This window comes from Cherax quadricarinatus, chromosome 51 (assembly GCF_038502225.1).
Source record: "Cherax quadricarinatus isolate ZL_2023a chromosome 51, ASM3850222v1, whole genome shotgun sequence".
NCBI lineage: Eukaryota > Metazoa > Arthropoda > Malacostraca > Decapoda > Parastacidae > Cherax > Cherax quadricarinatus.
The window spans coordinates 15,802,488-15,815,319 of NC_091342.1; positions in this window are offsets into that span (position 1 = coordinate 15,802,488).

A 12,832-nucleotide genomic window follows, 5' to 3' on the forward strand; every position below is an offset into this window, starting at 1 on the left:
CTCTTTGCTGATGACACTGTGCTCTTGGGGGATTCTGAAGAGAAGTTGCAGAGGTTGGTGGATGAATTTGGTAGGGTATGTAAAAGAAGAAAATTAAAAGTAAATACAGGAAAGAGTAAGGTTATGAGGATAATAAAAAGATTAGGTGATGAAAGCTTGGATATCAGATTGGAGGGAGATAGTATGGAGGAAGTGAATGTATTCAAATATTTGGGAGTGGACGTGTCAGCGGTTGGGTCTATGAAAGATGAGGTGAATCATATAATTGATGAGGGGAAAAGGGTGAGCGGTGCACTTAGGAGTCTGTGGAGACAAAGAACTTTGTCCTTGGAGGCAAAGAGGGGAATGTATGAGAGTATAGTTTTACCAACGCTCATTATATGGGTGTGAAGCATGGGTGATGAATGTTGCAGCGAGGAGAAGGCTGGAGGCAGTGGAGATGTCATGTCTGAGGACAATATGTGGTGTGAATATAATGCAGAGGATTCGTAGTTTGGAAGTTAGGAGGAGGTGCGAGGGCTGAGGAAGGGTTGTTGAGGTGGTTCGGACATGTAGAGAGAATGAAGCGAAACAGAATGACTTCAAGAGTGTATCAGTCTGTAGTGGAAGGAAGGCGGGGTAGGGGTCGGCCTAGGAAAGGTTGGAGGGAGGGGGTAAAGGAGGTTTTGTGTGCGAGGGGCTTGGACTTCCAGCGGGCATGCGTGAGCGTGTTTGATAGGAGTGAATGGAGACAAATGTTTTTAATACTTGACGTGCTGCTGGAGTGTGAGCAAAGTAACATTTATGAAAGGATTCAGGGAAACCGGCAGGCCGGACTTGAGTCCTGGAGATGGGAAGTACAGTGCCTGCACTCTGAAGGAGGGGTGTTAATGGAAACATAAACACATATGCAGTTTAATGTGATCCTTTATTGACAACGTTTCGCCCACACAGTGGGCTTTTTTCAAGTCACAAACAGGTCTACCTGGGGTGGAAGGTACGGGAGTATTTATAGTCGGGTTCAGAATGTTGAGGTCAGGTGGAGAATGCTGCATCTGATGATCTACCGGGCGGAGTTACAGTCTTGGGTAGCTTGGCAGGGGTATTGGACAAGTTGTGAGTAGACAGACCTTCTGCAGTGTTCTATGTTCTTATGTGGGATAGCGATGAAGAAGTTTCTTGGCGAGTGGTTCAGCTATGTTACAGAAACCGTTGTTCTGGTTGAAATTGTTGGTTATAGAGATAAGCGATGATTCCAGGATTCTTCGGTATTGAGTGTTGTCTTCTGTGGCGATAAGTCTTGAGTTTCTGTTGTTAATTAAATGGTTGTGTGAATTGCGATGTTGTACACAGGCATTCCTTGTATCGCCAGTCCTGCTTGCGTACTGGTGTTCTGAAATACGTGTTTGGAGGTCTCTTGATGTTTCGCCCACGTATAATTTGTTGCAGTCATTACAAGGGATTATGTATACCCCTGCAGAGGATGGAAACTTGTCCTGTCTACTAATGGTGATGTCCTTGATGGTCGTGGTTGTGGAGGTAGATACTTGGAATGATGTATTGGAAAAGATGTTGGAAACATGTTTGGCAATGGAGTTGTTGGGGAGGACTATGTATCTCTTCTCGGCAGTGTCTTCTCTGCCGAGAAGAGATAAATAGTCCAATACCCCTGCCAAGCTACCCAAGACTCTATAACCCCGCCCGGTAGATCATCAGATGCAGCATTCTCCACCTGACTTCAACATTCTGAACCCGACTATAAATACTCCCGTACCTTCCACCCCAGGTAGATCTGTTTGTGACTTGAAAAAGCCCACTGTGTGGGCGAAACGTTGTCAATAAAGGATCACATTAAACTGCATATGTGTTTATGTTTCCATTGTGTCGGTATTTTATACCATTTATTTTCATTGAGGGGTGTTAATGTTGCAGTTTAAAAACTGTAGTGTAAAGCACCCTTCTGGCAAAACAGTGATGGAGTGAATGATGGTGAAAGTTTTTCTTTTTCGGGCCACCCTGCCTTGGTGGGAATCGGTCAGTGTGTTAATAAATAAAATAATTATATATATATATATATATATATATATATATATATATATATATATATATATATATATATATATATATATATATGTATATATATGCAATGTCGTGCCGAATATGTAAAACTGATCAATTAGCAAGAACTCATTTAAAATTAAGTCTTTTCTAAAATTTTCTCTTATTCTTTTAAAGATATATTTTTTTCATTAATGTTGGTGCAAAAATTTATAATCTTGCACGAAAAGGAACTTAGAAAACTTACCTAACCTTATTATAACAAGAACAATTTATTTTAGCATAACCCAACTATATATATTTTAGATTTGTTTACAGTAATTTAATACTAAAGAAACACAATGAAATATATTTTTTTCGTTAGGTTCAGAATGATTTTGGCGAAATTATTGCATACACAAATTTTCGCTTGTCCTATATGGCAAGATGAGCGTTGCTATTTAAGCCAAGATCGCAAGTTCTGCCTATTCGGCACGATATATATATATATATATATATATATATATATATATATATATATATATATATATATATATATATATATATATATATATATATATATACCGGGGAGAGAAAAACTCGCAGAAGACTTAATAATGGTTATCCTTATAAATTTTTTCCTTGCTATTATCCTGAAAATTAATTTCTGAAGGACAAACCACACTACCATCACTTCCATTAACATTTCTTCTAGACTAGAGGCACGAGCTGCAAATATATCTTTAATCCCACGAGAAGAGGCTGGGTGCACAAAGGGATAAGGAAGGAAGAGTTGAAAGAGAAATTTATAGACGGGGAACTAGCGGATATATTAGAGTTGTGAACCAAGTAACGACTGGAGTCTTAAACCAAGCAAAGACTGGAATTTTAAACCAAGTAACGTCTGGCTTGGATAGGCTGTGACAACAATGATACCTGGAAATACTTGACAAAAAAGTAAAACCCTTGATCTTATAGACCTCAATTTAATGTACCTCAATTTTAATGGACAAAATCTGCGGCCAGACAACATTGGGATGCAGTGGATAACGTCTGTTATATCCAGAAATGTTCATCATTCCTAAGGTCCACTGGGTAAATTGATTTCAGATTTACATTTGTTCAATAAGTAAAATAAGTTATAAGCAACATTCCCTTCAAATGGGATTAACATGTGTCTTATTCATCTTCTCGTCTGCTCTGTATGACATTAATATATTAATACAGAGTGGAACATATTTTAGATGCTACGACTTTTTACTAATCTTTCCTGAGATTTGAAAAAGATAATGTCTCTAACCTGATAAAACTTGTAGGAAGATGTATATCAGCTGCAGGTAGTAGGTTGGTAGGTTGGTAGACTACCGTCCTACCAAATGATTGTGAAACATAAGACTGTAATTGTTTTGCATGATGGTAGGATTGCTGGTGTCTTTTTCTATCTCATAAACATGCAAGGATGCAGGTATGTTTTGCTACTTCTACTTACATTTAGGTCACACTATACATGCATGTACAAGCATATATATACTAACCCCTCTGGGTTTTCTTCTATTTTCTTCCTAGTTCTTGTTCTTGTTTATTTCTACTTATCTCCATGGTGAAGTGGAACAGAATTCTTCCTCCGTAAGCTATGCGTGTCGTAGGAGGCGACTAAATGCCGGGAGCAATGGGCTAGTAACCCCTTCTTCTGTATAAACTACTAAATATAAGGAAAAGAAAAACGTTATAAAATTGGGATGTTTGAGAGTGCGTGGATGTAGTACGGATGATAAGAAAGGAATGATTGTTAATGTTATGAATGAAAAGAAGTTGGATGTCCTAGCCCTAAGCGAAACAAAGCTGAAGGGGGTAGGCGAGTTTCAGTGGGGAGAAATAAATGGGATTATGTCTGGAGTATCTGAGAGAGTTAGAGCTAAGGGAGGGGTAGCAATAATGTTGAAGGATCAGTTATAGAAAGATAAGAGGGAATATAAATGTATAAATGCAAGGATTATGTGGATTAAAATAAGGGTAGGATGTGAAAAGTGGGTCATAATAAGTCTATATGCACCTGGAGAAGAGAGAAGCAAAAAGGAGAGAGAGAGATTTTGGGAGATGTTAAGTGAGTGTATAGGAGCTTTTGAGCCAAATGAGAGAGTGTGGTAGGAGACCTAAATGCTAAAGTAGGAGAAGCGTTTAGAGATGGTGTGGTAGGTAAGTTTGGGGGTGTCAGATGTAAATGGTAATGGGGAGCATTTGATTGAACTTTGTATGGAAAGGGTTTGGTTATAGGTAACACATATTTTAAGAAAAAGAGGATGAATAAGTATACAAGATATGATGTAGAATGAAATGATTAGTTTGTTGGACTACGTATTGGAAGATGAAAGACTGTTGGGTAGACTTCAGGATGTACATGTTTATAGAGGGGCCACAGATATATCAGATCACTTTTTAGTTGTAGCTACAGTGAGAGTAAAAGGTAGATGAGATACAAGGAAAATGGAAGCAGCAAGTAAGACAGAAGTGAACGTTTATAAACTAAAGGAGGAGGCAGTTAGGGTAAGATAAAAACAACTGTTGGAAGACAGATGGGCTAGTGAGAGAAGGGGTAGAAGATGTATGGGGTAGGTTTAAAATATAGTGTTAGGGTGTTCAACAGAAGTTTGTGGTTACTGGAAGTGGGTGCGGGAGGGAAGAAGAGCGATTAGTGGAATGATGATGTAATGAGCGCAATAAGAGAAAAAGTTAGCATATGAGAGGTTTTTACAAAGTAGAAGTGATGCAAGGAGGAGTATATGGAGAGAATAAGAGAGGTTAAACGAGTGGTGGTAAAAAGAGAGCAAATGAAAGAGTGGGTGAGATGTTATCAACAAATTTTGTTGCAAATAAGAAAAAGTTTTGGAGTGAGATTAATAAGTCGAGAAAGCCTATTGAAAGAATGGATTTGTTAGTTAAAAATAGGAGAGGAGAATTATTAAATGGAGAGTTAGGGGTATTGGGAAGATGGAGGGAATATTTTGAGGAATTGTTAAATGTTGATGAAGATAGGGAAGCTGTGATTTCGTGTATAGGGCAAGGAGGAATAACATCTTATAGGAGTGAGGAAGAACCAGTTGTGAGTGAGGGGGAAGTGCCTGGAGCAGTGAGTAGAATGAAAGAGGGTAAGGCAGCCAGGATTGATGGGATAAAGATAGAAATGTTAAAAGCAGGTGGGATATAGTTTTGAAGTGATTAGTGTTTTTATTTAATAAATGTATGGAAGAGGGTAAGGTACCTAGGGATTGGCAGAGAGCATGCATAGTTCCTTTGCATAAAGGCAAAGGGGACAGATGTGTGTGCAAAAATTATAGGGGACTAAGTCTATTGAGTATACCTGGTAAAGTGTAAAGTGTACGGTAGAATTATTATTGCATGAACTGCGAGTAAGACCGAAAGGTACGGGGTGTGTAGACCAAGTGTTTGCAGTGAAACATATCGGTGAACAGTATTTAGATAAGGGTAAAGAGGTTTTTGTGGCATTTATGGCTCTGGAAAAGGCGTATGATAGGGTGGATAGGGGGGCAATGTGGCAGATGTTGCAAATGTATGGAATAGGAGGTAGGTTACTGAAAGCAGTGAAAAGTTTTTACGAGGGTAGTGAGGCTCAGGTTAGAGTATGTAGGCGAGAGATAGATTATTTTCCAGTAAAAATAGGCCTTAGACAGGGATGTGTGATGTCACCGTGGTTGTTCAATATATTTATAGATGGAGTTGTAAGAGAAGTGAATGCTCGGGTGTTAGCAAGAGGTGTGAGGTTAAAAGATAAAGAATCTAACACAAAATGGGAGTTGTCACAGTTGCTCTTTGCTGATGACACGGTGCTTTTTGGAGATTCTGAAGAGAAGTTGCAGAGGTTGGTGGATGAGTTTGATAGGGCATGTAAAAGAAGGAAATTAAAAGTGAATATAGGAAAGAGTAAGTTGATGAGGATAAAAAAATTAGGTAACGGAAGATTAGATACCAGATTGAAGGGAGAGAGTATGGAGGAGGTGAATGTGTTCAGATATTCGGTAGTGGACGTGTCAGCGGATGGGTCTATGAAGGATGAGGTGAATCATAGAACTGACGAGGAGACAAAGGTGAATGGTGCACTGAGGAGTCTGTGGAAACAAAGAACTTTACCCATGAAAGCAAAGAGGGGAATGTATCAGAGTATAGTTATGCCAACGCTCTTGTATGGGTGTGAGGCCTGGGTTGTGAATGTTGCAACAAGGAGAAGGCTGGAGACAGTGGAGATGTCATGTCTGAGGGCAATGTATAGTGTGAATATAATGCAGAGAATCCATAGTTTGGAGATTAGGAGGAGGTGTGGGATTACCAAAACTATTATCCAGAGGACTGAGGAAGGGTTACTGAGATGGTTTGGACATGTAGAGAGGATGGAACGAAACAGAATGACTTCGAGAGTGTATAAATCTGCAGTTCCTGACTATGGAACTGAACTTCTCCAGGCTGAGGGACTGACAACCTCAAATTCTACGACTTCAAGGGTGATGGACTGATTACATCGTCTTCACATCTCTACTGTTCCTGCCTACTTTCTGTATTCGACTGAAGAAGCCTACTGTGTAGGCGAAACGTTTCGGAATAAAGTTGCCTAACTGTTGCCTGTGTCTTACCTACCAGTGGAGGGGAGGCGGGGCAGGGGTCGGCCTAGGAAAGGTTGGAGGGAGGGAGGGAGTAAAGGAGGTTTTATGTGCGAGGGACTTGGAAGCAAGCATGCGTGAGCGTGTTAGACAGGAGCGAATAGAGACAAGTGATTTTTAGGACTTGACGTGCTGTTGGAGTGTAAGCAAGTTAACATTTATGAAGGGATTCAGGAAAACCGGCAGGCCGGACCTAATTCCTGGAGATGGGAAGTATAGTGCCGGCACTCTGAAGGAGGGGTGTTAATGTTGCAGTTTTATAACTGTAGTGTAAGCATGCCTCTAGCAAGACAGTGATGGAGTGAATGATTGATGAAAGTTTTTCTTTTTCGGGCCACCCTGCCTTGGTGAGAAACGGCCGATGTGTTAAATGATGGCATATTGTAGGCTAAGCCATCATTATGTGTCAATTTTGTTTACCTAGTTTCGTAAGAAGAATGAGGATAGATTATTTAAATTTATTATATAATGTTAAGAGCTACATAATCAGTGGTACATCCGTGGGGGGGAGGGAAGGGACATTGACTGATTTACATTTTTTAAGGCATTGTTGGAATATCCAGAGTTATTTCATTATAAAGAGCCACTGCATATCCACTAGAAGCGCATGTACTTTGTAATTATTAGATCTGAAAAAAAAATTAATGGTAAATAACTCTGCAACGGCTTACTTTAAGTCTCAACTTAAGTGAAATAGTGGAAGAACCACTGCACCAGAGTAATAACCATTTTCCTCTTTCCCCAGTTGGAAAATGGTTTGCTTCTGAATATGGAAGGCGAGATTACACCCCTCACAGCTTCCTACTTGATATGCCAAAAATGAAATAGCAAAGTCTCCCTCTTATGCCTTATGTGTGTGCGTCTGATTGTATGGTTATTAGGTGATCTTGTGTCAGTACATGCAAGATTATGAATATATCTTATAGATCTATTGATGCTGTTTTGCTTTCTAACTTATACAAATTTAATTCGGGTAAACCTCAAGTGTACATAATCCTTTATTTTTTGTATAACTTGTATTATTATTATTATTATTATTATTATTATTATTATTATTATTATTATTATTATTAGTATTATTATTATTATTATTATTATTATTATTATTATTATTATTATTATAATCAAAAGGAAGCGCCAAATGTATAACTTGTAACTCTCGTCAAGGTAAATTTTTAACATTAAAATCTTACATGAGAAAGCTACAGAAATCTATAAAAGAAAAAAGCCAGAAAACTCAATCCGTTCATAAAGGAATTAAATACATATTAGCTGGGAGTTTATTCAGTATGTGAATACTGTTCTTCCACATGCATTTATCCTTCGTCATAACAATTTATGTACAGTGTTTGTCATGCAAAAGTCCATATATTGATCTGAATTATGATGTACACCAGTTAATACCAGTGCAATTAAATTTTCAAGAATCCTTCGAATATAGTTCAAGATTTCATGTGTAATATCAGTGTAACGTAGACACTAGCGGGACAATACTCACTCACATTATTAGTCCAGAGGCTATATAGGGATATGTACGAAGCAGAGCTATAGAAGGAAATAGATAAGTCCCTTTAAGACAAGGTATATTTTACTTTCATCAATTGAGTGATTATACCTGCAGACAATCCACTTAACCAGTAAGTGTAAAGGGTCTCTTATCTTTAAGGAAAAAAAAGCCTCAAAAATACTTTTAGTGTTAAGGTTATAATTAAACTGTATTATATTTAGGAGAGGAGTGAAACATGGTAAGCTTTTCCCTTAATTTAAAGTTTAGTTAAACATTGTTTTGGTATTAGATTGGGTTAGAACCCAACCTAAATAATTTAACCTAACCCAACCAAATCTAATTTAACAAAAAAGAAAAAGCAGCTTTTAAAACAATTTATGCTAAACTTAAAACTATCTCCATTACGAAAATCCACTTAACATTGTACACTTACAACTATAAATCATCACTATACTGGAGCCTTCAAGCTAAATGTATTGACCTAACAGTAATAGTTACCGATAACTACTCTGCGGAATTCGGTTCTTATTTTACACTTCTCGGTATATACAACCTATGTACCTCGTGGAATAAGAAATTATTTACTGTCCAAACTGTTATTTTGGGAGATAAAAGAAAAAATGAATACGTTTATTTAGACTCAGCACAAGAGAGAAGCTTGTCTCGTGTCTGGTCTCATGTAAATAAAGACGAGTGGTGTTAACTGTTGTTACGTGACGGGTAGTGTTAACTGTTGTTACGTGACGGGTGGTGTTAACTGTTGTTACGTGACGGGTAGTGTTAACTGTTGTTACGTGACGGGTGGTGTTAACTGCTGTTACGTGACGGGTAGTGTTAACTGTTGTTACGTGACGGGTAGTGTTAACTGTTGTTACGTGACGGGTAGTGTTAACTGTTGTTACGTGACGGGTAGTGTTAACTGTTGTTACGTGACGGGTAGTGTTAACTGTTGTTACGTGACGGGTGGTGTTAACTTCTGTTACGTGACGGGTGGTGTTAACTGTTGTTACGTGACGGGTAGTGTTAACTGTTGTTACGTGACGGGTAGTGTTAACTGTTGTTACGTGACGGGTAGTGTTAACTGTTGTTACGTGACGGGTAGTGTTAACTGTTGTTACGTGACGGGTGGTGTTAACTGTTGTTACGTGACGGGTAGTGTTAACTGTTGTTACGTGACGGGTAGTGTTAACTGTTGTTACGTGACGGGTAGTGTTAACTGTTGTTACGTGACGGGTGGTGTTAACTGCTGTTACGTGACGGGTGGTGTTAACTGTTGTTACGTGACGGGTAGTGTTAACTGATGTTACGTGACGGGTGGTGTTAACTGTTGTTACGTGACGGGTAGTGTTAACTGTTGTTACGTGACGGGTGGTGTTAACTGTTGTTACGTGACGGGTGGTATTAACTGTTGTTACGTGACGGGTGGTGTTAACTGTTGTTACGTGATGGGTAGTGTTAACTGTTGTTACGTGACGGGTAGTGTTAACTGTTGTTACGTGACGGGTGGTGTTAATTGTTGTTACGTGACGGGTAGTGTTAACTGTTGTTACGTGACGGGTGGTGTTAACTGTTGTTACGTGACGGGTGGTGTTAACTGTTGTTACGTGACGGGTAGTGTTAACTGTTGTTACGTGACGGGTGGTGTTAACTGTTGTTACGTGACGGGTAGTGTTAACTGTTGTTACGTGACGGGTGGTGTTAACTGTTGTTACGTGACGGGTGGTGTTAACTGTTGTTACGTGACGGGTGGTGTTAACTGTTGTTACGTGACGGGTGGTATTAACTGTTGTTACGTGACGGGTGGTGTTAACTGTTGTTACGTGATGGGTAATGTTAACTGTTGTTACGTGACGGGTGGTGTTAACTGTTGTTACGTAACGGGTGGTGTTAACTGTTGTTACGTGACGGGTGGTGTTAACTGTTGTTACGTGGTGGGTGGTGTTAACTGTTGTTACGTGACGGGTGGTGTTAACTGTTGTTACGTGACGGGTGGTGTTAACTGTTGTTACGTGACGGGTGGTGTTAACTGTTGTTACGTGACGGGTGGTGTTAACTGTTGTTACGTGACGGGTAGTGTTGTTGTTACGTGACGGGTGGTGTTTAACTGTTGTTACGTGGTGGGTGGTGTTAACTGTTGTTACGTGACGGGTGGTGTTAACTGTTGTTACGTGACGGGTAGTGTTAGCTGTTGTTACGTGACGGGTGGTGTTTAACTGTTGTTACGTGGTGGGTGGTGTTAACTGTTGTTACGTGACGGGTGGTGTTAACTGTTGTTACGTGATGGGTAGTGTTAACTGTTGTTACGTGACGGGTGGTATTAACTGTTGTTACGTGATGGGTGGTGTTAACTGTTGTTACGTGACGGGTGGTGTTAACTGTTGTTACGTGACGGGTAGTGTTAACTGTTGTTACGTGACGGGTGGTGTTAACTGTTGTTACTTGACGGGTGGTAACTGTTGTTACGTGACGGGTGGTGTTAACTGTTGTTACGTGACTGGTGGTGTTAACTGTTGTTACGTGACGGGTGGTGTTAACTGTTGTTACGTGACGGGTGGTGTTAACTGTTGTTACGTGGTGGGTGGTGTTAACTGTTGTTACGTGACGGGTGGTGTTAACTGTTGTTACGTGACGGGTAGTGTTAGCTGTTGTTACGTGACGGGTGGTGTTTAACTGTTGTTACGTGGTGGGTGGTGTTAACTGTTGTTACGTGACGGGTGGTGTTAACTGTTGTTACGTGATGGGTAGTGTTAACTGTTGTTACGTGACGGGTGGTGTTAACTGTTGTTACGTGATGGGTGGTGTTAACTGTTGTTACGTGACGGGTGGTGTTAACTGTTGTTACGTGACGGGTAGTGTTAACTGTTGTTACGTGACGGGTGGTGTTAACTGTTGTGTGGTAACTGTTGTTACGTGACGGGTGGTGTTAACTGTTGTTACGTGACTGGTGGTGTTAACTGTTGTTACGTGACGGGTGGTGTTAACTGTTGTTACGTGACGGGTGGTGTTAACTGTTGTTACGTGACGGGTGATGTTAACTGTTGTTACGTGACGGGTGGTGTTAACTGTTGTTACGTGACGGGTGGTGTTAACTGTTGTTACGTGACGGGTGGTGTTAACTGTTGTTACGTGACGGGTGGTGTTAACTGTTGTTACGTGACGGGTGGTGTTAACTGTTGTTACGTGACGGGTGGTGTTAACTGTTGTTACGTGACGGGTGGTGTTAACTGTTGTTACGTGACCTGACAATACGTTACTTATCCCAACTATTAACTAAATCTTACCTAACCTTACTTAACCAAACGTAACCTAGCTTATTTTCGTTAAAATCTCCTAAAAAAAATCTGCACAAGGAATACTTACTCCATTATCTACATAAGTTGAATGTAATGAAGTGTAAAATAATATCAGAGTTTCGCCAAGTAGTTGTCGACAACTATAGTTCACCAAATACATATACAGCAAAACAGTTAAAACGTAAAAAGAAGAGATAGTACATTACCAGAACGAAGTTCTTACGATCCAACGATGTGTAGCCACAGTTGTAGATGATATCCTATATATTGTTATCATACAATCTTTATAATAACTGGGGTGTCAACTGGCAAGTACGAAAGTGTTTTATAAGCAAAAGCAGTTAATGTTTAGTGTGTTTATATTACACAAGCGATTATATTTTTATTTTAATCCGGGGGAAGCACTAAACACGTAGGAGAAAACATAGATCATGAGGAATGGAATGCGTTAAGGTTCCAGCCCAGGATGTTTCTTATATCAAGAATCCTTCACCAACATCAGAATACTTTTTAGGGGAGAAAAACGTTGTTATAGAATTGTTCACTCACAAGTACAAAAGTACTTACAAATGATAATTTGATTATTCACTCACGGACAAAAAGAAATATTAATTAGGCAAAAAAGTTAAAAAATGTTTGGTCTTGTTCTTGAACTGGTACTGGGAAAACAGTACTAGTATTTAGTTCTTTCCTTTAACATAGATGAGCTAAGATTAATTGCAAGTGAAGGAAACATAGATGTTATTGCTATAACAGAGACCTGGCTCAATCTGAAATAAATTATTCCACACTGATAGGGTCAACAGGAACGGTGGTGGAGTAGCGATGTATGTCAGAGACAATTTAAATTGTTGTGTTAGACAAGTTATAAAATTAGAAGCGTCAGCCACTGAATCTGATTAGTTACAGCTTCTCGAGGGCCGTGAAAAACTAATTTTGGGTGTGATTTACAGGCCACCAAATCTTGATGGGGAGTACAGTAAACTTCTATGGGACGAAATTCGTAAAGCATCTACATACGAAAATGTTGTGCTAATGGGAGATTTCAACTATAGACAGATTGACTGGAGTAATTTGACAGGAAATTTAGAGTCAAGTGACTTTCTCGATACGATTCAGGATTGTTTTTTAAAACAGTTTACGACAGAACCAACTAGAGGAAATAACCTGCTTGACTTAGTTCTTGCCTGCAGGGAAATGCTAATTAATAATCTTAAGGTTAATGATGAGCTTGGGGAAAGTGATTACAAATCACTCAGTTTTAATATATCATGGAATTCCCCTAATAATGATAATCAAGTCTCTGTCCCTGACTTCTGCTTGGCTGATTTCATAGGACTGAAAAA